We start from the raw sequence: 27,513 nt of genomic DNA on the forward strand, positions 1-27,513 counted from the left end.
CCACCTTCCAGTTAATTTCAGCACCAAACCCCCAGTCATAGAGATTAGCTCATCTGATTCACTCCATCCTCTCCCTTGTCCTCAGATACAATGAGTGGCTACATCTGCTTCTCCCACATCTGCCCTCATCCCCTCCAATGCGGACTATTGCAGTGTTACGAACCCTGCTCAACTTCAGCTCCGCGAAGGAGCAAACACTTGCACCGCTGCCAGGGTAATCTTCCAAAACACGTTTCAGATTATGCTGTTCTCTTATTTACGTTTTCATAGCTTTGCACTGTTTAAAGAAATAAATTCCTGATATCTGGTTTCAACGTACCTTTCAATCCTTTCTCTGGTAAAACTTCCTGTGGCACCTTCCCCAGCACTGCCCAATCCCCATTTTCTCCTTCTTCCAAAGGAATACACTTTCATGACACATGAATACCAAGCTAACCACTACATTTCCAGCCTCCCTTGCAGCTACAAATGGTCATCTGACTAGGTATTAGCCAATAATTTGGTAACAGAATGGATGGGTACCCTTCATGGATTTACCCTTAAAATAAATGGATGTGTGCTCCTCTAGACTCTTCTCCCTTTCCGGATGCCTGGGAAATGGTGCAACTAGAATGCAATCTCAGGTCTTCAAGTGGGGGCTTATAGAAGACAGCAGAGATACCGACCAGCCTTAGAATAGCCCTTAACTCTAGACTGTTAAACCACTATAGTTCAAGAGCGTTACATTATAGTACCTTAGACTGTACCCTAACTAATACACTCTCCTTTTTCCTTAAAAAATAATCATTTTTGTTCAGCATGATCATGTACTCAATTAAAATTCATTACCTCCTCAGACTTCCCTGCAATTATAAGTGACCATAAGATCCATTTTGGGCCATGAGATATGACAGGAATACTTCTGGGAGGAGCTTCCAGGAAATGTTATTTTCCTGATAAAAAGAAATAGACTAGACTAGCATATGTCATTTCCCCCCCTTTCTTTTTGATAATTTTTTTCTTGCCCCAGAACCATTTATGATGCTGTTTTTGTTTCTGATTCCCTATTGAAAATTCATATCCCTCCTCTCACAATGGCTAAAATACTATTAGATTTTGCATTTCCTACCTAGGACTTTCAAGTTATCAATCTAATAAATGGGTGCACACTTAACTAAAACACTGGTTCATAAATTTGAATTAGACAAGGCTTTGCTTTTTAAGCAATCCTGGATTGACTACCTTGGGATTTCTAATCATTTAAGGAAAAGTAACACAAACAAATAAACTTGTAGTTGGATTTCTCTTACTTCCAGATGAACTATTCCTAAGTAGTTCAATGGAAAAAAAAGATTTGGGAAATTGCATTAATAATTGGCTCAAAATGAGACAGCTATATAATGGGGTTACTGAAGAAAATAAATATAAATTTAGGATACACAAATAGACATATATTCTCCAAACCAAAGGAGACTAATTTCTATTGTACTTTCTTCAGGGCAAGGCACAAGCCATTATTGAAAAGATTACACTATGTTAACAATTTTCAAATTAATTTCAATTTCATTATCAATAAATCATCCAAGATTAGTAAATATGAATCAAACAAATAAGGAAGTGTTTTATAACAGCAACCCCCAACCTTTTTGGCACCAGGGACTGGTTTTGTGGAAGACAATTTTTCCACGGACCGGGTTGGGGGGGTGATGGCTTTGGGATGACTCAAGCGCATTACATTTATTGTGCACTTTATTTCTATTATTACTACATTGTAATATATAATGAAATAATTATACAACTCACCATAATGCATAACCAGTGGGAGCCCTGAGCTTGTTTTCACTTGCCGCTTACTGAGAGTGTTTTGATATGCGTCTGCAAGCAATTGATTTATTATGGTCTCTGTGCAGTCAAACCTCTCTGCTAATGATAATCTGTATTTGCAGCCACTTCCCAGCGCTAGCATCGCCGACTCAGCTCCACCTCCAATCATCAGGCAGTAGATTCTCCTAAGGAGCGAGCAACCTACATCCCTCACATGCGCAGTTCACAGTAGAGTTCACGCTCCTATGAGAATCTAATGCTGCCGCTGATCTGACAGGAGGCGGAGCTCAGGAGGTAATGCGAGCGATGGGGAGCGGCTGTAGATACAGATGAAGCTTTGCCTGCTCACCCGCCACTCACCTCCTGCTCTACGGCCCGGTTCCTAATAGGCCACGGACCTTTACCAGTCCACGGCCCAGGGGTTGGGGACCCCTGTTTTATAAGACCTTTTCAGGGCATAACTGTTCCCTGTCACACCAGTAAAAAAAAATGAAAATTGTAGCCCTCTTTTGAGAAATAAAGCAAAAGTAAAACATTATACTGCTGACCCAGCACTCCTTACTTTCCTTCTCTCCCTTCAGTAGCTTCTGACGGGTCTAATTTCAAAAGGTACATCTTGAATTGGCCCACTTCTCTCCATCTTCATGTCTACTCCGGAAACCAGTGAGCATAATTGCTTATCAAGACACCTGCAACAACCTCCTTGCTGGCCGCCCAGCTTCTATACTTGAGCCCTATGTTTATCACGCCCATGGTACCAGAGTCGTTGTTTAGAAATGTAAGTCACGTCATATCTGTATTAGTTGGGTTATGTGATTTGTTATAGCAAATAAATCCAATGATTTTGATGGTTTAAAACCAGAGGTTTATTTTTTGCTCATGTAAGTGTCTAGCACCTGTGTTCCTGGTGGATGAGAAGCTTTCTTTTGGGCTAATTTCATCTTGTAGATCTGACATGCTTAGGGCTTCAGAGTCCTTTATTTCCAGCATGAGAGGGAAGACAGAGGGTGGAGAAGGCACGCTTTTTTACTACTTTGGCCTGGAAGTGACACAGAACATGTCTGTCCACATGCCACTTGTGAGAACTGGTCACCAGGACCCACCCAGATGCTATAGAGCATAGCACTCAAGTCTTGCAGAAAGCATATGGTTTCTGTTACAACTAGAAAACCTAATTTAATCATGGCCTATAAAGCTTTACATGATTTCAGTTCTACTTCTGTCTTCAACATCATTTTACATTACACTTCTCTGAGCACAATGACCTCAAGCCTCATTGACTTTCTTTCTGTACTTCGAACATTTTCTGCCTCAGGACCTTTGCAGTTGCTAATCCTTATGCATACAGCACTCTCTCACTCATGTTTGCAAGGCTCTCTTCACATTCAGATCTCAGCTCAAATGTCACTTCATTATGGAAGCCTTTCCTCATCATTTCATCTAAAGTAGCCACTCACCTGATCACTTTCAATGATATTATCCTGTTATATTTTTATCTTCACAGCATTTATCATTATATGAATTTATCTTATTTACTTACTTGTTTATTTTCCCTTCCCTTTATGTGCTAGGAGTGCAGGGACATTTTATTCCTTGTACTCTACTGTATCTCCACTGCTGGTACACTATAAATGGCAAATCAAATCTGCTGAATGAATAAATAAATTAATAAAGAGAATTAGTTATGGAATATTTTCATTTTTCAACTCTTTAAGGAAATAATTGTTATGAATTAACATAACTGGGAACTGTTTTATGGTTGATGGATCAAATCCTTTAATGCTTATTCCAGGATATAATTAAAATATATTTGGAGTTTCTATGTAAAAACAATTCTATTAAGCAACACATGGTGCACAGAGATAAGTAAATTCATCAGCGAGCATGTACTCTATTTAGGCAAGAATTACAATGAGTATAATATAAAGAAATGTAAAGGTTTAAGTAAGTTACCACAAACTCATTAAAATGAAATGCTATGGAGAAAAAAGGAAGAAGGACCATAAATGATTGAGGGATGTGACAGGGCTTTGGCATGGTCGTCAAGAATGGTTAGAATTTTTTTTTTGTCTTATCATCTGTCTTTTCTGTTACAAGTAACAGAGAGTTCAGAGAATTATTTTAATCACAAGTTCTCCACACTCTATCTGCAAGTCTGTATATTCGTTAGACCTCATCCTCATCCTATGAAAAGTCAGCATAGTGCCTGGAAAGAAGACAGAAACTTCTCAGACTGGTCAGTTACAATTAAACTAAATACAACCCAAACTGGTGGATCCCGGAGACCCAGGCCAGCTCCTTGTGACTGTGCACTCGCTATTTCCACAACTGTAAAATGAGCATGACGACAAATCTTGCTCCTTCCCGAAAAGGTCCTTTATGAAACATCATGAGAAAATATTGACAAAACATTTTGAATTTGTGGTTAAAATGTTCCTGGAATATCTCAGTGAATGTAGAATTTGGGGTTTAAAGATCAAAGAATGGAGTCTGATAAATGATGTATTTCAGTTTTTGGCATCTTTCATTCAGCTTCCACGATTCCTGGAATTATTCTGCATATTCAGTTTTTCTTTTAAACTATTTCATGGTATTTTTCTTAAGAAACCATATTACTGGTCTCTTAAATATCCTGTAAACTCTAATCTGTCTTCTGGTAAATCTGTCTTCAGCGGTGATTGGATTAGATCTGTATTTAACATCAGCCTACCCTTTATCAGTGGTAGCACAATGCAAGACAAGACAGAAGAGCCCTTATCACTGACTGCACAGCCAGGCCTTCTGCCCGGTACCACGGCACATCACTTCCGGAACACTGACCTGCTCAGGGCACCCTTACCTGGCTTTCGCCCTCTTCCAGCTCATAGTACTGATATCCTGCCTGGAATATTCTTCTACTTCTACCTGCCTTCTCTTATCTCATATACTAGCCTCTGATTTGTCAACAATTTACTCAACCCTCCCTCCCAACAAAAGCAAACATCTGTCATTCTATGGTTTATAATAGTTGACATGAACGAAAATGAAATTAGAAACCTAAATGAAATAGAAACTCAACACATGCTTAGCCATCTCAGTCTCAGTATAATACTAGCTATTATATCTTAAAATTTAGAGGATCAGTGTATGGTTTCTTCCATCTGAATAACCTTCAGGGAACGACATAGGCTCCAATCGTTTAGGAAAAGTCATTGTTCTACCAATAATGTTCAATCATTATTAAATGCCTAATAGGTTTTTAAGCATTGCTCTAGCCTTGCTGTTCAGTGAAGAATAAAAGGCTTGTGTCTGTGCTGAAAGGACAGCACAGGCCGGTGGAGTGGGGAGAAGGCACATCGCGTTACATGAAGTTAGAGGTATGAACGTGATCAACTGCTGGCACGGCCATTAAGTATCTGGTGTGTGTGTGGGGTGGGGGGGGTTGGTTAGCTGAGAAAAGATTCCCAGGGGAAGTGATATTTGAAGTAGGTTTCATAAGGTGAATATGATTTTGAGAAACCAGGAGGCTTGGGGCATAGAGCAGTTCAGGCAGGGACCAGCAAAAGCATGGACTTTGAATGTATTTGCTGACTTTCAAGGAGTGGTTTTGGACTGAAATTTGTTTCTATCCTCGAGAAGACAGGAAGAGGAGAAACTTAATTGCCTTCTGACTGGCTTGTACCTATTTTGATTAAGGTATCTTGTCTTTCTCTACAGCGAAGCCAAGTATGCCAAAGCTATATAATATAAACGTATATATCTTCATCCCATTTTATAGCTATTCAAGTGCTTTTGAAAAATCGCTCATGTCTGATCCTTACAACAAGCCTGTGAGTGAGGCAGAGATGGTATTATGTTTCACAGTCATTAAGAGCCTGGGCACTGAAGTCCAACAGACCAGCCTCAGATTCTCCCAATGTTGGGCCAGTTACTTCATTCCTCTGAGACACATTTTCTTCTATTGGCCCCTAACACGTGCCTATAATGTCACACTTCCCTTGACTGATCAGATTTCCTTAGTATGGCTGACTTTCCATTTGACTGTAGGAAATCCAACCGTTGCCAATTTTAGAAGCAGTAGAGAATGGAGATGAAGACTAAGGCCTTTGGAGTCCTATTGTCTGGCTTCAAATGGCAGCTCTGGTCCTCTCCACATGGAAGGACCACTGCTCTTCTTTGGAAGGTAACATCTCACTGTCTTGAGACTGAGTGTCCCTCACGCCCCTGCTCTTTTCGCCTGGACCATACTCCCCAAGCATGGGCAGTGGGTCCTTCCAGAATTCACTGTAGCAGAGCTGAGGCACTCCTATAATATTAACAAGACCATGAAAAGCATGAGAAACGGAAAGCGACCCTAAAACTGCTATTAGCTTCAGTTGCTGTTAGAATCTGCAGTCCTCGGCCCCCAGAGAGGTACTTCTGGTGTCCTTCTCCATCTCCCACTGTGTGGAAGGGTCAGCTTACTGCCTGAGGAACCTGGCTCTGCAGCCAAGAAGCCCGGTCACTGAGAGCGATGGGAAAGGAGAGGAAGTTTTTGCTCTCACACCAGAATAACACATACTCTTAGGGGTTCCCCTCCCCCTCAGGAATTCAGTCTTTCCAGGATGATTGGCAGAGGACACTTTAATTTCTTTCAGACTGGAAAACTTTGCCCCTTCCAAAGCCCAGTGAGGCCAGGAATGACCCCTGGCAAGCTAAAATTTTGACTAGTCTTCTAACTGATATTTTTTTAAAATTAATTAATTAATTAATTTATTTTTGGCTGTGTTGGGTCTTCGTTCCTGTGCGAGGGCTTTCTCCAGTTGCGGCGAGCAGGGGCCACTCTTCATCGCGGTGCGGGGGCCTCTCACTATCGTGGCCTCTCTTGTTGCGGAGCACAGGCTCCAGACGCGCAGGCTCAGTAGTTGTGGCTCACGGGCCCAGTTGCTCCGCGGCATGTGGGATCTTCCCACACCAGGGCTCGAACCCGTGTCCCCTGCATTGGCAGGCAGATTCTCAACCACTGTGCCACCAGGGAAGCCCTGAACTTTTTTTCCTTAAAGATTTTTTGTTAGGCCTACTCTTATGATACTGAATTAGGTATTGTGGAGAAGTCTGTGCTCAGCCTTATATTTTTTCCCCTTTGTAAGTAATCTTGTTTGTTTGTCTGTTATCCAGGGAAGGCTTTATATTAAAAGTTTATTAATATATGAGAATATGTCTCACTGTTGACAACACTAAGTAAATTTTCCCTGGCATATAGTGCATGTTTTCTTATGTTAGATTCAAATTACTTCTTATTTCAGAAATTAAATTTTGATGTTTATTCTGTTGTATTGTTTTAGTTTTATGCTTTAATTAAAGGACTCCAGTGTCTACACTGCATTTCTTTGTTTTTTTTTCTTTTTTTTAAAGGAACCTTGATTTTCTTTTTTTTTTTTTAATTAATTAATTAATTAATTTTTGGCTGTGTTGGGTCTTCGTTTCTGTGCGAGGGCTTTCTCCAGTTGCGGTGAGCGGGGGCCACTCTTCATCACGGTGTGCAGGCCTCTCTTGTTGTGGGGCACAGGCTCCAGACGTGCAGGCCCAGTAGTTGTGGTTCACAGGCCTAGTTGCTCCACGGCATGTGGGATCTTCCCAGACCAGGGCTCGAACCCGTGTCCCCTGCATTGGCAGGCGGACTCTCAACCACTGAGCCACCAGGGAAGCCCTGCATTTCTTTTTAATGTTTTTGCTCATTTTAATCTTATTTTGTCACTTTAATCATTTCTACTCTTTGTATGTCTACTGTATTTTTGGCACTATTTTCCCTGGTAATCTGTCTAATGTTGCCTTTATTTTTGAGATTTTTTCCCTGTCCTTTTCCTGAGCAATACCAGCTCATTTTTTATTTCTGCCTCATATCTCAACATTATTTCCCTTAATTTTTATATTTCTGCTTTGTGGTCTTGCTTCAGAGTGGCAATTACACCATTAAATTATGTTTTAAAATCAAGGTAAATTTACATATATTTCATAGTATCATTTTAAAAAAATTAACATCTATATTCAACTTATTCTGTCATCATTACTCTTCTAAGCATTTTATAAATGTTAGTTCATTTAATCATCATAATAACCCCATGCAGTATGTATTAACTTAAACTCCGTTTTACAAACTGAGGAAAATGAGGCACTAAGATATGAATTAACTTACTCCAGAGATTTGTATTGATAAATACGCAGTCTGTTTCCAGACTCCATTGTATTAATGACTATGCTATGCTGCCTCCCAGATGAGTATTCTTGGTTATTTTTTTTCTTTCTTTCTTCTTTCTTTCTTCCTTTCTTTCTTTCTTTCTTTCTTTCTTTCTTTCTTTCTTTCTTTCTTTCTTTCTTTCTTTCTTTCTTTCTTTCTTTCTTTCTTTCTCTTTCTTTCTTTCTTTCTTTCTTTCTTTCTTTCTTCTTTCTTTCTTTCTTTTTCTTTCTTCTTGTAGTATCTCATTTTTGTTTTTGCTTTTGTAATCATTATTGAAAAAGGTGCATTTTCCTGGACCAACTATTGCAGGAGTTTCAGATGTGGAGAAGGACCCAGTTCCAGGCTGTGGCATTTTGCACATTGGTTCACGTAGCTACCGCTTCTCACCAGTCCATGGATATAGGCATGTGCGAGACAGTGCAAAGACTATCTTGAACCTGGTTGTCACAAGACAAACTGCTTCCCTATACATATGGCAGTTTTATGAGTGATTCCTTATTTAGACCTCCCTTTTCTGTGTCTCAAAATCAATGCAGGTCTGACATTGCATCTTCTGCCAGCCAGTGCACCCCAATTCTGTGTTGCAAACAGCAGTCTAGTTTTAATGACTAGTCTGCACCCACCGCATCTGAGGGCTGTCATTTTGCTTCTTTCTGATATCTGCAGAAGCTGACCCCTTGCCTGCTGCCAGGGAATTCACTCTGTGGCATTTTCTCTCAGTTTTCTCCCGCACGGCCCCTGCTCTGTCGTGCTCGGTCTCCACTGCTTTTGGCAGCCCTTACACCTATTTTGGGCTCTGGAGATTTGAGCTGTCTCTTACTTTTGCAGAAAATGAAGTTTGTATTTTTGTTTCCCATTCTCCTTGTTGCTTTTGGATGTCCTCCAGCAGGAAAAGGGGGCTATGCTAACTGCATGGGCCACATTCAGACCACTAGTGCCCCCTTTATATTTTTATACTTCCATTTCTTCCACAGTCAAAGACCCTGAAATTAAAGTTACTAGACCTCTGACAGGAATGGCTAATAAAATGATTATCAAGCTTTTCATGAATGATCTGTTATTAGTGAGAGAATGGGAGAGAGTATGAACACTGCTGGCCTCATTTGATTAGGCTCACGTAGCCAGACTCTATTGAAATCACTTTTTACCCTATTCTCATTGATGAATGTTACTAGCATGCTGTTTACTTCCTTTACTGGATTACAAATGAATGCAATTAAAATTCTAAAGTAAAAAACCAAACCCTCTTGCCCTCATTTAATGCACACCTAAAGGGTCTAGATTCATAAACAGTATCTATTCATCATGTGCAGTGATATAAAATAAAAATGCTATTCAGCTTAAAGGTTCTTTTGTGGTTATGACTGATTTATTGAAGGAAAAGTATGGTTCTCCCATGTCATTTTAATAAAACATGTAACAAAATGGAAAGTAATAAAATAAAATATGCTCCCTATTAATAATCAGCTAAGGAAACATTTATTTTAAAGTCGTTCAATCCATTCTCAAGATATTCTAGTAAAGTGAGATTTTTAAAGTTATAGCTTTACTATATGAATGCTTGGATTAAAAATCAGTGTCATTTTCTACTCCAGATTTTAAAACTATCCAAAGTAAAACACTGTTCAGAGCAAAGATAGTCTCAGAAGTTTTCTTGCAGCACTCAAGTTGTAAAGGAGGAGAAAGAAATGTGTGCATTTACTGTTCTCTTGACTCTTAGGTTTGAAGCCTCCTTTCTAATTTCCAGGCAAAAATATTATCCATGTTTGCATATGAACATTATTTAAAACTTATGTAAGTTTCTTCCCATGTTTAATCCCATTTGATTTATATATGTAGTTTCTAATATTCCATTTCCCTTTTCATTAAATATTTACTTCAGAAACTGAAAGAATTTGTAGCAGGAAAGAGCAATTTTAATAGTGTTAAATGAAATTGATATTTAAGTTGAAACATGGCCTTCTTCACCTCTCAATTCCCCATAATTCCTCTTATGACTTAATTATGGTTTGTCAGGCCTATGATTTGGCTATAATTTGCTCCTCTGAAAAAAGTTTAAGAAATGAATCATTTGTTTTTAATCCTTATTTGTGAGATATTTTTTTTCCTCTCAATTTTCTCACCTTCTAATTTTCAATACAAATGATGAATCATGAAGTCACTGGGATTTTCCTAAGCATGTTTGGCAACCTCTTCAAATTTTTTGCCTATAAAGAAGTCTAATTTGGGATTTTTATGACAGGAAGACATCATTTATTGCCTGAATAAAACATGTGTTAGTGAAACTAATTAAGTGAAGAACTGCTATATGATGTAAGTTGAAAAGTTTATACTGCTACATTTTTTTTTAAATTTTGAGTAATATCCTATTATTTTATGTTGACATTTACTGAAGCCTGTTCATGTTAAAGTTGTCCAAATTTTAAAAGTTAAAAGTAAAAATAGTGCCTTTTACAATTAGTTTTAAAATTACATGTTATATGATCATCAGATAATGCAGAGCATTGTAAGTGTTTCATTTTAATTTGAAACTTTGAGTGTTGATTCAATGTTAGTAGGTACTGAATGTTAAATGAACAGCTGGATGAATGAATGAAGGAGATCTTGTAAAAGTAGGGTGACCAACTCATCCCAGTTTTCCCAGGATTGTCCTGCTTTTCAAACTGACAGTCCCTTGTTCTGGGAAACTTTCAGTCTCTGGCAACGTTAATGGTAGGTCACCCTAGAGAATGTAAGTTTACTTCACATACCTTCTGCTTCGTTTTAGAACAGGGGTCAGCAAACCATGGCCCTTGGGCCAAAGCCAGCCTGCAACTTGTTTTTGTAGATAAAGTTCTGCTGGAATACAGCAATACCCGTCCACTTATGCATTGTCTGGGGCTGCTTTCCCACTACAATGATTAGTTGCAACAGACTGTATGGCTGCAAAGCTGAAAAATTTACTACTGTTTTCTTTACAGAAAACATATCTATATTCATACATTCCATATTTTAATTTATCTATTTTACACAATTAAAAGTATCATTTTAGAAAATAACTTTTGAAAATGTGTGATTACATTTGATTAAAGAGATTATTTATGATTTGGGGGTAAAATAAAATATATTCACTTATTTTAACCTCCCACTCTATGCCAGCTACTGTGCTAAGTTTTAGAAATAAATGTGAAAATAAAGAAGATACTTCTGTCCCCTTGGGGAACTCATTCTATAGTCAAGGAAATAAGCAGGTAATGTTGATAAAATGTAAGTAAAATATAAGTGAATGCAAATGCGTTCAGATGAAATATTTTAGATCAGGTGGGATAATGTTTTAAGATAGTGGTCATTGTTAAAAATTTTTAACTTTTGTTTTTTTCTCCACTAAATCTATCCTTTATTCACCACCTAGGCATAAGGATCAAGAAGAAAGGAGAAAAAAGCAGGCATCTTGGCTCCTTAATTTCTTGATTGAAGATTGTGACTTACACCTGCCACTTAACACTGCAGTGACTACACTTTCAGATTAAAGTTTTCTTCAGCATTCTCATGGGTTTTTAAGTTAGTGCTAGCATGATAAAAATGGAACAAGCAGGACCATTTAGGGGAAAGTTGAGATTTAAACCAAACTTAGAAAAGATGACACTTGTGAGTCAAAGTTGCTAAGATCTTACAGGATTTTCTTAGCAAAAATACAGATGCAGAAGGAAAAAAAGAGTCAGAAAGAGGGAGAAAAAATAAATTAATCCTGACTAGACAAATAAGGAATGAAAAAAATCTTCAAGTAAGGATAATAGGAGCTTAATAAAATCTTATCATATGGTAGCATTAGAATCCTGGATTCAGCTATGCCTGAATTCCACCCCTGTACACTTTAGCAATGGGAACTATTAAATCCCATTTTTCACTTATCCCTGATCCAGCTGATGTTTCTATCACTTATAATTGGTAAAATCACAGCTAATGCATAATGATTCTTAAAATTTTCCTCTGAAATAGCAGAGGAAAATAAAAATGAATATGTGACAACTTGAAAGCATAGCCCAGAGAAGTTTAGAGTATGTATAAAACATCCATCTTTCAAATCTCACATTTTACCTTAAAATTCATGGGAATTTTCTGTCATTCCTCATAATATGGTTTTTTAAATAATAAAAAAGAATGTATGCTTCAGAAAGAAAGAAAAATAATAAAATCTTACATGTGCCCTGCATTGGCCTAAGTGGTCTACAAACCTCATTACATAAAATTTCACAAAAACAATTGGTATTATTATTCCTATTTTACCTATGAGAAACCTGAAGTTCAGTGCGATTAAGTAAGTTCCTCGAGGTCACAGAGCTATAGATTGAAAAGTCAGTATTTAAATCCAGATCCAGTTTAATGCCAAATCTTAGCTATTGTCCTGAGACTCTACAGAATCATGGACCAGAAAGGACACAGAGCTGAGGGGCATCAGAATCAAGATGTGCTAAGAGATGTGTCAAGTTCACCTCAAGGACATGGAATATAGGTTTAGGTATAAGAATAACAACAAAAACAACCTTTTCAATGTGAGTAGCTCATATGCATCAGGCACTGTGAACTAAAAGGCAACTGGAAGGCCTTGGAAGGAGCTACCAAGCTAGCAGAGTAATATGACCTTGTGCAGGAAATTAACTTCAGCTGTGCGTGTGTGTGGCGATCCAATGGGTCTTGACATTCTAGTAAGCATTGTTGTGCCACTGAACTGATGTGGTATGTTGAGCTACAGAAACAACATGGTGGAATGGGTAACACAAAAGAACTGCCAAAGGTATGGTGTGAAAAAAAGGGCGCCATCTTGGGAGAGTAGATCACCCTCTCCTCCCCTTCGGCACGGGTGGGCAATGGACCATCAGTGCCAGAGTGCCTGACTAGGAGGAGAACTTTTTGTTTATCTCACAGCTATTTCAACCTTGATTAGTCTTCTATCCTGGAACCTGTGACTCACTGCCTGAGGATAAGTAATAGCAATTATCAGTTATGTTTTTAATTAACATAGAAATATATTTTAAAAACTACCTTGAAAATCAATTTATTCCATAAGGATGGCACACAGTTTTTGACAGTTTCATCTAAGATAATATATTAGTATATTATGCACGTACACACAGATAAATGCCTTCTTATACACTGCTTTTCTTTCTTTTTTTTTAAAGAATAAAATACTTTGTGTATCTACATGGCAAAAAGACACATGACAAGTGAATTATCACCCAGTTAATGATCCCGAATTGATGAAAGCTAGAAAACACACATTCTAAAGCAGATTTTTTTTTTTCTACTTTGTGGAGGGGGAAAAGATAAGCAGAATTTTGTTTTGTTTATTCAGGTTACAACAGACGTTTGCCTAGTGCTCTGCAGTTGCTAAAACTTTTACCCAAGTCACCCCATTTAATTCTCAGAACAACCCTTAAGGTAGATGCGCTCATACTCCTTTTGGAGAAAAGGAAATCAAGACCCCAGAGTTTAAGTGACCTACCGGAGGTCACATTGCCAGTAAAGGCTGGAGTTACAACTAAAGCCTGTGTCTGAACCCGGTTCCATGCCTTCTCCAGCCCATCATCACTTCACTTCACTTGATACAATGTAAAGTCTGCATGGATAGAATTTCTAAATAAACAAACCAACAAAACCCCAAAATGTTGCAATGAACTGGGAGTGCAGATATCTCTTTGAGGGCCTGAATTCAATCCTTTTGGATAAATACCCAGAAATGGGATTACTGAATCATATAGTAATTCAATTTTTTAATTTTTTAAACTGTTCTCTACAGTCGCTGCACCATTTTACAGTCCTACTAACAGTGTGATAGTGTTCCAATTTCCCTACATCCTCACCAACACTTTTTATTATCATTTGTTGTTGTTGTTTTATAATGACCATCCTAATAGGTATGAGGTGGTATTTCATCGTGACTTTGAATTGCATTTTCCTCATGATTAGGGATGTTGAGCATCCTTTCCTATACTGTTGGCCATTTGTAAGTCTTCTTTGGAGAAGTGTCTATTTAAGACCTTTGCCCATTTTTTTTTTTTTTTTATATAAAGAATTTTATTTATTTATGGCTGTGTTGGGTCTTCGTTTCTGTGCGAGGGCTTTCTCTAATTGCGGCAAGTGGGGGCCACTCTTCATCGCGGTGCGCGGGCCTCTCACTACCGTGGCCTCTCTTGTTGAGGAGCACAGGGTCCAGACGCGCAGGCTCAGTAATTGTGGCTCACGGGCCTAGTTGCTCTGCGGCATGTGGGATCTTCCCAGACCAGGGCTCGAACCCGTGTCTCCTGCATTGGCAGGCAGATTCTCAACCACTGCGCCACCAGGGAAGCCCCAAGACCTTTGCCCATTTTTTAAAATCAGGTTAGTTGTGTTTTTTTGCTATTGAGTTGTAGGAGTTCCCTGTATATTTTGGATATTAACCCCTTATCAGATTTATGATATTTGCACTCCCATGTCCATTGCAGCATTATTCAAAATAGGCAAAACCATCTAAATATCATAGACAGATGAATGGATAAATAAAATGTGAGCTATAATAGATACAACTGATATATATGCATATATATAAAATATTATTCAGCCATAAAAAGAAGGAAATTCTGTCATATGCCACAACATGGAAGAACTGCAGGACATTATGCTAAGTGAAATAAACCAGTCACAGAAGGACAAATACTGCATGATTCTACTTATATGAGGTACCAAGAACTGTCAGCTTCATTGAAGCAGAAAGTAGAAGGATGGTTGGCAGGGGCTGGCGGAGGGGAAGAGGGAGTTGCCTGCTGTTCAAGGGATACAAAGTTTCAGTCATCACGAGAGATCTGCTGTACAGCATGGTGCTTATAGTTAATAGTACTGTACTGTATACTTAAAAATTTGTTAAGAGGGTAGCTCTCATGTGATTTTTACCACCATAAAATAACAAACAAAAACAGGATGAAGGAAAAGATGAGAGCACTAAAATATAAAAATCTATTCAAGACAGTAGTTGACTGTTTCTGAATACAAATCCACTGCAGACGACAATTCAGACCATCACTCAGGGCCAGTCTTTGTTCCACTGATAGGCAGTTGGGGCAGTGACACCAGGAGGCCACCTGCTGAGAACTGGGCCAAAGAGTGACCAGAGGTGGGATCCATCAATTAACCTTTGCCCCCCTCACCATTCACCACCACGGTGGAGCAGATCTGCTTGGCTCTCTTCGTGTTCACCTTGCTTCACCCTCAAAGCGTAGCTGCCCTCGATTCAGCTCCTTTCTTGAGGGGTGGGTATGTAAGCATGCTCACAATCTGACCTTCTGGAAATGAGTTAAGAGGTGAACTCTTTTCTTCTTTCTTTTTCTTTTCTGGTTGACAGTCAAGGAGATCTCTGGTTTATGAGAGCAAACTCAGATTTTTGGCTACAAATGACTGGCTCTCTGAGGAAATACAGATGGACAGTACTTGGAGTCGAGAAGTGTGGAAAATCTGATGAGGAAGGTGTGGGCCCGGCCAATGGAAAGCGTTTTGGTGGGTCTAATGATTTTGGGAAAATCTCTGCAAGGCTGGAACATTTTGCCACACATAAGTGGTTATTTCCTTAGCCTCTTCTACCTTCACTGAGGGCTCTGTGTAGCAGATCAGAGAGTGAGAAAACTGAAAAACAGCCCCAACGTGGGGAGAGAAATTTCAATTTAGGTTTTTCAAGTGTATTGCATGTAACAAAGCCTGTATTTCTTTTTCGTTTCAAATGAAATCTGCCTCATTCTGGCTCATTTAACTCTTGGAAACATAGTTTAATATGTTCCGAAAGCCCTTTGAGCCCTTTGAAGGAGGACTGTGAAGGCTTTCACCACCGTCTCCCTTCTGTAGAAGCAGGAAATCAAGTTTTGCCAAATGCAAATGAGCTCAGACTCCAAAAGGCCAAGTTTCAAAATGCAGAATGCTGTGGGATTTCAGACAGCACGCCCTGCACACATGATACTTGGGGGGGGGTCTAAGAAACGACAGAAGGTTATCACGACATACGTAAACTTTTGACTTCAGAAAGGCTACACTGCACGGGATGTCTTAGACTTCCGTTAGGGAGTTAGAATACCTTTCCTTCCTTTTCACGGTCGCCTCGGAAGCCCCTGCCCCTGAGAATTCTGCAGAACCCCCTGTTTCTACAGTTGTCTGTGTTCTGTTTTGGAAAAGAAAGGCCTCTCTTTGATCCCCGTGTCGCATTGGACGCACACCGACTGCCTGAAAAATGGCATTGGCTTTGGTGGAAGCAAATAGAAGCTGGTCCAATAAAAAACCCCTGCTGTCCCTCAATGGGTTAATAGAGTCAGTTCCAAAGGAGTTAAGCAACCACTGAAATAGGATAATAAATGTGACACTCTCAGACTATCAGTAGCAAATATTTGAGCTTATCAAATAACGGAGGAAGTAGTTTAGTTACAAATCAACCAATCTCTCATAAAACAAGTTTTCACACAGGGTCATTTCATTGAGCTGGAGACAGCTAGAGGCCACTCGTAGGCAGAACTCCCACTCTGTGTGTACTGGGTACAGCCCCTGGTGATTAATGGACAGCCAGGGGGGTGCCTGCCCCCGCGGCTCTGCTGAGAAACCGAGCCGGGCAGCCTATCAGCGGCACAGCCGTAAACAGCATCTCAGGATTATTGCGAGGAAGTGACTCATCTTCTGGGAACATAGCTGGGTCTGTGCTCCCTCTCTCTCACCACCCGCCTTCTTTCTCTCCCTTTTTCCCCCTGTATAGCAGAGACCATCGTGTCCTAGAAACTATAGTAGATGTCACTGCTTGGCACTTGCTGTGCAAAGAGAGGACAAGTATGTGGGTGTGAGGGGGAGGCGGAATTCTACTCTTAAAGTAACAGTGACTGTGATACCCAAAGGCTCTCTGGAGGCTGGTGTTCTACCGCCTTTGGAATTAGTTTGTTGAAGGCATCTAATTTGGATTCCAGAAAAAGCACAAACGCTGTGTTAGGGTGGAGGGGAAAAAATTAGAGCTCCTTGTTTCAAAGTAAAATTCTCATTGAGATTTTAGAAAAAAAAAAAAAAAATCTTGGCATGATTTGAGTAATTTAGCAAGTCAAAAGAAAAAGATAGAGTGCTGCTAGAACCTTGGGATGTGAATGTCACCTCTAATGAAGCAGAAATATGCATATGATATTTCTATATTATGATATCATAGAACGTTTGTTTTCTCCCCCCAAGGATTGTAAAAATAAAACATGTAGATTATATGAAATACAGAAATAGAAATATAAAGTTGAAAAAATTCAACCATGATACCATCATTTGAAGGCAACCATCATGAACACTTTGTATGTTTTCTTCCAGCGTCTTTAAAAATAAATTGTTGAGACCTTAACCATATGTAGAATTTTGTTTCTTTCTATTTTCAGCCAACGTGTTAGCATAATGATGTCCCCATCATGTTATTCAGTCTCTCCTTATACATAATTTTAAAGCTGCAAAATACGTATTTTTGCAACTTTAATTAACATAGGGCAGTTTTGGAATAGGCGTAAGTTCATGCTAAAAGCAATATTTCTCTATTTTTGAGACATTTATTTATTAAAAATTGTACTTGAGCTGTTTCTAATAAAAATGCAAGAGAAAATTCTATGCTATTATTCTCATGGTTAACGCATTAACTTTTGCATTTAAAATAAATATTCTGGCAATTGAATTTTCCACAGAACTAGAAGAGAATCAGTCTTGATCCCCTAGCCTTATAATGTACTTAACCCGCTAATGCCCTTTCTAAATGCACGAGCCCTTATTGACCAACCACCTTTAGATGTCAAGATGAATTAAAAAGTGAAGGCATGACTTTCACATTCACCCCCTTTCCCCACCCCCCAGTACCTGCATTTAGATGCATTTTGTTTATGTGGGACATCTGGAATTACTTTCGATGACCATTATCTTTCCTGGGTCCAGGAACTGGACACATTTTCTCCTAATCAGCCCCGGAGCCATTATACGTTCTGAACAGTAACTCCACTGTGTCTCACCAACAATGCCTTTGCCTCTCTCTTACTTAATCAGGAATAAAAGTTATGTTGTGAGTGTTTGCATAGAAATATGGCACTGAATTCACTTAAAATATTCAACATGCCTTCTGGTATAAGGTATGTCCTTTCCCTGTTCCCAGAACAAAATTCTCACTAAGGGTTAAAACGCTGTGGTAGCCCCATCCATGGGGGCGGAAGAGACTACGGCCTCTTTCCAAAACATGGGATTCAGCTTGTTTCCAAATAGAGTTCCTCTAAATTGACTTTAGTATTGATTCCTATGAGACTTAAGTTAAAGGACAGAAAATAGCTTCCTTTTAGAATAAAATTCAGGCTTACCTAGATTTTTTTTCTTGCCCCAGAATAGATATAATTTAGAAGGAGAATTTAGAAGATAGTTTTGAAAGCTGTTTCTCTTTGCAGAATCCAAACTTTAATAGCCTTCCATACATTTAGTTAGTCAGAACTTACTGAGAAAGAAAATCTCAAATGCTGTGACAGATTATACTTGCAAAATACTAAATTTTAGTGTCGTGTCTCTCTTAGAGATTTTCTTTTAAGTTAATGGCAGTTCTCAGTTATAGGGATGTCTGCAAGATAAAGAAACCAACAATTTGGACTATGGATTTGAAGAAATATTAATACATCTCTACCTTTTTTTCTTCAAGTCATTTGCAGTTAGTAAAAACACTGTATGAAGATGGAAGTGAATGAACATTTATTTAGCACATACTAAATATGTTCCAAGTGCATGTTCCAAGCTTTATATACACTTAGATATTTAAGTAAACCTTACAACAATTTTGGAGGGTAAGTATTGTTATCCTAATTTTATCAAGTAACAAACCAAACATGTGTAATTAGTAAAGTGTGGAAGGTCAGTTATCTCAAATTTGACAATCACAAAGGAAAGTTATTCACTTTTTAAGAGACAAAGATGCTTCCAGTAGCATATCATACAATATTGAAACATAAAACTAGGAAGTAAAATCCAATCAGAGGGAGAATTCTAATAGAAATTCTAAAGGTAAACTTCTCTAAAGATACAATATTGTTTTTTACTCCTGAAAATTCAAAATTGGAACTTCTTAAGAACTATGAAATGTTCTATCATAGAGTGAGCAGGGAAAGTCAAGGAATACATGAAGATATTGTTTTCGTACTATAATCTGAGGTTCCCATCAACCCTCTTATTTTCCTTCTCCTAATGAATGAATACTCACTTTCCAGTTTCCCCAGTTATTGTTCTCATTCTTTCTGGGTCATTTGACCCAATCCTATTTCTGCATGGCCAAACCCCACTTCTGTTATCGGAGCAGAGGACCTGAGGAGGCTTGGAAGGGAGGTAAAAGAAGTAAAAACCTGCGGGCAAGAGAAGAATGCAGCGAGAATCACAGGAGCAACCACTAGTTTTTGAAGGCTGTCTCTGTGGCCGAGTTTGTGCCAGGTGCCCTGCCTGTGATTCTCACAGCAATGCTGGGTGGTAGGTGTCCAATTCTTCTTATTTCCTGTTGAGAAACTTGAGGTTCAGAGATGTGAAAGAATTTGCCAAAGATAACAGCGAGAAAGTGCCAGAATCATTATTTAAACTTAGATCTGTCTGACTCCAAAACGTTGCTTTTTTTTAATTAATCGATTGTATTGTTCTCTTGCAAGTATAGTGATTTGCTAGTACTCTCATTTTTCATAGTTCACAGGCAGATATTGACAAATAAAAAATTAAAAGGACCCAGACGCATCATGTCTAAAAGTCAGTCAAGAGACTGGGTTCTCAGAGGAGGATGTATGTTCCTTATTCTCTAGATTTTGAGAATAAGCTGAGACAATCATTTTTCTCTTCCTGATTTATGAGAACTGAGTCAAAGGTATGGACTAGCACTTTCTCAGGTCACATTGGTCTCTGCAATTCTGTGTTCTGCATTGACTGCCTCTTCTAACCAAACCTTCCATCTTACGTAACTAGACTGGCATAGTTACTTGAAGGAATAAAAGTTCCTGATGACTTTTCAGGATAGATCTCGGATAGAACTTGTGATAGAATTCTTCACACCATTCCATTCTTTTAAAGTTCCTGATGAGAGTTGCCTTAAAACTAGCAGAGGCTATAATGGGAACAGAGTCAGCTGGCCTTGAGAGAACTTTTGTACTCATTGGTTTGATTCTTGGCTTCCTCAACTCTTAGTGTATCCTGAGATGACCGGACAGACTTGACACGGCGTCCTAAACGAAGAGCTACGCTCTCTGGGGCTGTCAGGAGTCAGCAATATTTCTGACTCAGTACTGTTTCATATCAGATTTGCATATGTTACACTTTGCCCTTGGTATAGATCACCCTTCAAATAAAATAGCGATTATTAAATACTCTGGTGCTTTCCGGAATTAATATTGAACAACTATGCTTGCCTACAGTTCTTGAGTTTGACCGACTCAACTTCAGTATATGTACATGTTTTTATTACAGGAATAATATTTTTGCAAATGTTAAACCAGTTCATTTAAATGGTTTCCCTCAAGTAAAATTTCCTTTGTGTAGTTTCAAGCTTAGCACTTCAGGATAGGACAGAACAGGGGCCTGATCCTATGACAAAGTAATGGGCTTGAAAGGCAGCCTCTAGGGAGAGCAGCGCTGGGAAGGTTTAAATCCCTACTTCACCTGCTTCCTGCTACAGCACCCCTCCCTGCACACGGGCACACACTAGTCTTAACATTTCAACAACAGCACCAGGAAGACCTCCATCATGGGGTCCTCCAAATTTGTAGAGACAATCTCCACGTTTACTTGTTAAGGCTTAGCCTAGAGGCTGGCATTTGGAAGAAGGGAAATAGCGTAAAGGGGAAAAAAACATTCTTTCCATTCCAAGGGATTATGGGAAGAGAAAGAGAAGAAACATTAGCCTTCGGAAACATATTTGCGGTCCCTCATATTTTGGTTTTAAATAGCATCCCATTCTCACTGTTGAAAATGTATTATTTGAGATAGCGCCTAATAGGCAAGAGCTGAGCTGGTTCCGCCTGTACTTCATGCGGTACGAAAAGCGCAACGCGAAGAAAGGATAAACACACGTGGAAAGTTAGAGCAGTGTACACACCTCGCACTCATAGATTGTGTTGCTTTTAGATTTGGAGAGTTTAGATTCTCTCTGGGCGTCCTTCAGATGGACCTTAGCAGGTACTGATAGACCTTAGGGAAATCTTGGGGTTCACTCCTTAACCCCCAGCCATCTAGAGAAAACGGATAAGATTAGAACACCAAGTAAACTCCTGAAACTTTTATCTACCTAGTTCATTTCCAGTGAGCTGGACCCTCCAATGAATTTCTGAACTTGTTGGCATAGCAGCGGTGCCCACAGCTAGAATCAATGGCTCCCATCTCTGGCTGTGCGCCAAAAGCCACCCCAGCCCAGGCCCAAACTGAGACCCATGAAACCAGCATCTGCTGGGGGTGGGGCCTTGGCACCAGTCCTTCTAAAAATCTCTCCAGGTAATTACAACATGCAACCTGGGCCAAGGATGACTTAGTTAGCTGCAAATTACTACTGTCCAACAGCGGCAAGCAACTTTCATTCATGGGCCTCTTCCTGAATCAGCTATACGTAATTTTATTTGTTATCACTCAAGAAGATTTAAGCACAGAAGTATATTTCCTTTACAGAAGGATATATTGTCCATTTTATTTTATGTTAAAGGAGCGAAATTATGACAAGAGCATTTATTGTGGCAAAATAAATGCTGCTCTCAGTTGACACGCATGCTCTGATGTATAAGGTGGAATTAAAACAGGGCTACCCAATCTTGGCACTATTGATGTGCTGGGCCAGATAATTTTGTGTGTGTGGGAGGGACTTTCCTATACACTGTAAGATGTTTAGTATTATTCCTGACTTTCACTCACTAGATGCCCGTAGCACCCCCCCTCCCAGTTGTGACAAACAAAAATGTCTCCAGACAATAGAACAACATCACAGGGATCCAGACATTTGCTCAAAAGAGAGGGAGGTAGAAGGAGGTGAAAGTAGGCAAACACTAATCCTGGGGGTTAATCCATTACAGTCAAAACCGCTGTCAAGATAAGTAAAATTTCCAGTCTAGCCATCCTTGACAGCTACTTCCTCTTGAGAACCTTTTCTCTTTCATTGTGACAGTCCCTGCTCTTAAGGAATGCAATTGTCTGTAACTCAAGAAAAGGAGGTGTCAGATTGGGGGCTGTTTAGAACTTCAGGTATGGCCTGGAAAGAAGACTTTAAAATGCAGTGAAATTAACAATAGCCTTGGGTTTTTCATAATTTCACATGCCTTCTTTTCTCTCTCCCTTCAACCACTCTCTTTTTAGATGATAATCATGTACATAATTAAAACCAATCGGGCTCTAGTCAATTCTGTGACGCTACAAAACATATTTCATCGTTAGTGGTGTTAATATTGGTTAAGCTCAATTTATGTGAAATGAATCAGAAGGATGATAGGACTGTGGTGATAAAAAATTTATATGAATATGATGTATGTGAACACAAGCAATCCTTTCTCTATCTTGAGATATTAAAATTCCAAATTGAAAATACAGTGGGGCAGTCTTTTAAAAAACATTTTATAGAGTAGCTGCTATGTAATATCACAAGGAAACACAGATAGGTTAGGGGAGACTTTAAGAGGTCAACTAATCCAAATTCAGTTCAAACAAGATCTAAATAATGATCTGAGATTCTCATTGTTATTTTCAAAATCACTCTCTACTTTTTGGGAGCATATGGGATGCCCTCCGCTGGCTGAAAAAACTCAAGTAAGCTTTGCAGCTATGTGAAAAGAAGAAGCCATTAGTGTATAATTTGATTTTGCATGTCCCAAAGCTTTAGGGATAAACAAACAAACCACCCCTAACAACAAAAACCTACTCTTTTCCAGTAGCCTGAACAAATCTCCAGACTTTCTCCAACTGGAAAGCCCAGCAGAGAGCTGTCCTACTTTGACAAATAATTTAAATTTACTTCCCAGGTCTTGAGCTTACCTTTATTATTCCTTTTCTTTCTTCAAATAATATGAAGACACTTCCATTTTTCTCTCTATATGTTTCTACCTCCTTCCAACTCCATAAAGATGGACATCTATCCAGGCTCTTGATGAACTATTAAACCCATAAATTGGTTTATTTGGCACTTTCACAGTGTGAGGCAAAAAATAGCCTAAGTTCTTTTTAGGGAAGAGGGTGAGAGATCCCTCCTTTTTTTTCCTGACTCATGGGGACTCTTAGTTTAGGCAAGTATGTCCTGCAAATTTTTTTTTTTTTTCACTTTCTAAATTCAATATGTTGACATTTGCAGATGCTTGAAAGTTATTATTTTTCATGAGAAACTGACATTTCTCAGTTTACAGATTTGTTACTTGTTGCTATTAAAAAACATTGTGTAAGTGTCCCTTTGTAACATTAGTCTAGAGCCTCAGCATAAAATTACTGAGCACAATGAAACAGTATGTTAACAAAGAAATCCATCATTTTATCATGTCTCCAAAATTAAATTTTACATATTTAGTCTTAGAAAGATACTTGGATCTGATTTTTATATCATTTACTTTTTTTCTTTTTTAGTAAAACACTTCGAAGGTAGAATGAGTTAAAAAATGAGTATGTCTTAAGGCATTTTGGGTTTTCCACATATAAAGTCTTCCAAACTCTCAGTTAAAAGCTGTGGGTCTCAAATGGGAGGGAGGCACTCCAGATACACAGCATTCAAAGCTTGACTAATTGACTAATCAGATAAACCTGAGTGAGACTCTGGACATTCCAGGAATATGTCTGGAAACGATCTCAATTACCAAATTCCCAAGTACTGAAGTGTGTGGGCATGCTCCTTCCTGGATTTCTGCTGACTCACATTTTTATTCCCAGCCACACCTTTCTTCTGTCTCCCTTCACACCCCAATTGCAGCCTCCCTCCTAGCCTTCATCCAGTCGTGTCTGAGTTGATGGTCACTGCACAAAGGAAAAAAGGCTGTACAGGAATGAGATCTGGGGGATCCGAGAGCTGCTGTGAGGTAGAAACGAGGTGAGGCTGCCATGTCACTCGCTTGCTGCGTCCTGCCAGCACTGCCACAGCACACGACTCAGGTGGGTCTAGGTCATTGCCGATGGTGGATTTTCAGTGTTGTTTGCAAAGAGCTAGGATGCTTTACTGCTAAATCTGTGAATGAAAAGGAACTTCCGGAAAAAAAAAATTGTTTCAAGAAAGTTTTTCCTCTCCCTTTTCACCTTCCTCCCTTCCCCCCTCCCCTTTCCTTTTCAAAGAGGGAGGCAGTATAGATGGTGGGTAAGAAATTGGACTTTGGAGCCGAGCTGCCTGACTCAAAACTCACTCTACCACTTACCAGCTGTTCATCTTAGGCAACCTATTTAACTTCCCTGTGACTCATTTTGTTCATCTGTAAAACCTATCTCTCAGGGGTTGTTGTAACAATTAAATGAGTTAGTATGTACAAAACTAGCAGTATCTAGCACCTAGTAAGTACTCACTGAAAGAAAAAAAAAGGAGTTCCCATTGCATAGCAGGTGGATCACGCAGGATAGTCTATGTACAGGGACAACACAAAACCCACCTTAGTAGACCCAAGTCCAAGCCCCACTAGAGATAGATGAGCACTTCTGATTCCCAGGCTCAATTTCACAGAAGAAAAAATATAATTGGCCCCAACTTGTATTGGGAATCCACCACAAATCTGAGCCTCTGTAACCACGAGGCCAAGATCCTTTAGTGCATATGTAGGTTTAGGGATCCACTCTGTTTAGGGATAGTTCTTAGCAAAAGGGGAGGCACGAATTGAACAAACTCTCCAAAAAGCGCCTGCTACATTATTGTATTAGTCTTCTAGGGCTCCCATAAAAAAATTGTACAGACTGAGTGGCTTAAACAACAGAAATCTATTTTCACACAGTTCTGGAGGCTGGAAACCCAAGAAAAAGTGCTGGCAGAGTAGGTTTCTCCTGACTTGCAAATGGCCACTTTCCTGCAATGTCTTCATGGGGCCTTTTCTCTGGGCTTGAGCATCCCTGGGGTCTCTTTCTCTTCTTACAAGGACACCAGTCCTATCGGATTAGGGCTTCTCCCTTATGACCTCCTTTAACCTTAATTACTTCCTAAAGGCCCTATCTCTAAATGTAGTTACATTGGAGATTAGGGTTTCAACCTATGAATTTTGGGGGGGGGGGACACAGTTTAGATCATAACATTTATCTTAGATAACTTCTATGAGGTTTCTGTCTTAGAAACTGGTGAAGAACAGGTTTGTCTGTTTTCTAAGCCTTAACCTTTAAGCCTTAACCTTAAATCCTTAAATGACTGATATACTAGGAGGTGGTGGGGCAGTGAATAACAATTCTCCTCTTCACGTTCTTTTTTTTTTTTTTTTTTAATTAATTTTAATTTTTATTTTTGGCTGCGTTGGGTCTTCGTTTCTGTGCGAGGGCTTTCTCTAGTTGCGGCGAGCGGGGGCCACTCTTCATCGCGGTGCGCGGGCCTCTCACTATCGTGGCTTTTCTTGTTGCGGAGCACAGGATCCAGACACGCAGGCTCAGTAGTTGTGGCTCACGGGCCTAGTTGCTCCGCGGCATGTGGGATCTTCCCAGACCAGGGCTCGAACCCGTGTTCCCTGCATTGGCAGGCAGATTCTCAACCACTGCGCCACCAGGGAAGCCCCTCTTCACGTTCTTTATCAAAGGTGACCTAGAGTTTTGATAGCATGGAGCACTTCTAATAACTATATCATAAAATCGTTGCTGAGAGCGTACTTGTTTGGTAGAGGGGCATTGGTTGGATATTGTTTAAATATGTACATGACTAAATTAGTGATAAAATTATATGTCTCTATATTTCATATGATTAATTTGTGGAAATTTAAAAATGTTTATGAGCTTTAGTTCTTGATCCAAGCTGCAGAGCAGATGCAATTATAGAAATGCATTCCACAAAGATATATCCCTCTCCCAGGCTTTTATCTTACTGCTTAAAACTCTTCTTATAAGTTTTCATTTACCTGAAATAAAAACCTATATGTCATTATTATGTTAGGAATGATGCCTACTTTCCAGGCCATTATACTAAAATTAGAAGGCTTTTCTTCAAATAGAACAAAATCTCAATTAAGCAACAAATAAGAAAAGACAAATGTCATTAATTTAGGTAGAAAGTCATGCAAAAAGAGACCAAATGAGTAAATTCTAAATCCCCATAAAAGTTCTTTCTAATTTGGAAATATTTTTTTCCTCAAACCATAATTGATACTGTCTCCTTGGAAACAATCCTAAGAGACTAGCTGGGTTACTGGAAACCATGTAGTTTAAACCTAAATTATAGTAATGTGTTGCCTCTTCCTATTAATGCTAGTCTTGCTAGTAAAGACAAGTTGTGTACCTTTCTATCATGTTATAGGCTAAATATGATGAAAAAGTGCTCCGAGTCAGAATGTGAGCTGAGAGGGGTGAGTGCATATTTTTCAGTGCAAAGTAATACATTGACATTTTGATTTTACTCATTGGTTTCTGGGGCTAGATTAATGTGGCGGTGTGCCCACAAGACAAAGTCAGCTTCCTGAGCCTTCAAAGCTGTGTGGGACGTTCAGTAATCTCATCCGGTGAGTTTTGGAGGCAGGGGTGGAGGAACCAACTATTCTCCCACAAAACATTGGCAGCTACTTAAAACACAGTTAATAGCAACTTAGTTGAATTTAACAAGCACCTCCCTCTCCTGTTAATTACAGTATGTAAGGCACTGTCCTAGGAATCTTGGGGATGAGAAAGCGAAATAGACTTGGCCCTCGAGAAAGACACAGTTCAGTAAAGGGAATCCAATAGACTTTACGACTCAATGCAGTGTAATACATTATACTGGAGACACAGTTACCATCTGGAAGCGCAGAAAAGACAAACATGTAGAGAGAGAGAGATACTGCTACGTGTCCATGGCTCTTCCCAACACAGGAACCTTACCAGCAGGGAACAGGGCTGGTGACTTTCCACCAAAGCCCATGAGTGACTTTGAGATGCACAAGTGTGAGGAAGGGAGAAAGACCTTCAGTCCTCTCTCCAGAAGTCAGTATTAACTGTGCTATTAATATAAAGATTTATTTTCTTTTATTTTTTTATCCTCTGCTACCTAGAGGCCAATATTCTTGGAAGCAAAGAGACTTGGCTTCCCATTTGTGTTTTAGGATGGGAGCTTAAACCTGTGGAATGCGATAACATTCTGGTCAACATTCTGGTCAATGAAATCCTTGATGTTAAAGTAAATTTATTAAATGTGAGTTCCCCTATTTCTCAAGTAATTAAATCATTACTTATAGCAAACAAGCTTATTTATTAGCATGTATTTACTTTGTGATATTGTGTTTTGTGTATATTATAATTGAATACGCAAGGCTGAACTGTTTCTTTGGCATAGCCACTAGAAATTTGGAGTTCACATGCTTCTTTTTCTACTAACAAAGCCTATGCTTGGAGCTATTGTTTTCTGTGGCGCATGCTTTATT

General features: G+C 39.2%; 1 long non-coding RNA gene across 1 annotated transcript; it reads right to left on the bottom strand.

Moving 5' to 3' along the window:
• Positions 1-1,195: 1,195 nt before the first annotated feature.
• LOC309647502 lies at positions 1,196-27,513 on the bottom strand. The gene is made up of 2 exons (XR_014256092.1): positions 14,334-27,513; positions 1,196-14,016 (listed from the first exon to the last, which is right to left on the bottom strand). It is a non-coding gene; the product is annotated as an uncharacterized lncRNA (long non-coding RNA).

The sequence above is a fragment of the Balaenoptera physalus genome (genome assembly GCF_965194825.1).
Source record: "Balaenoptera physalus genome assembly, chromosome: 18".
Taxonomy (NCBI): Eukaryota; Metazoa; Chordata; class Mammalia; order Artiodactyla; family Balaenopteridae; genus Balaenoptera; species Balaenoptera physalus.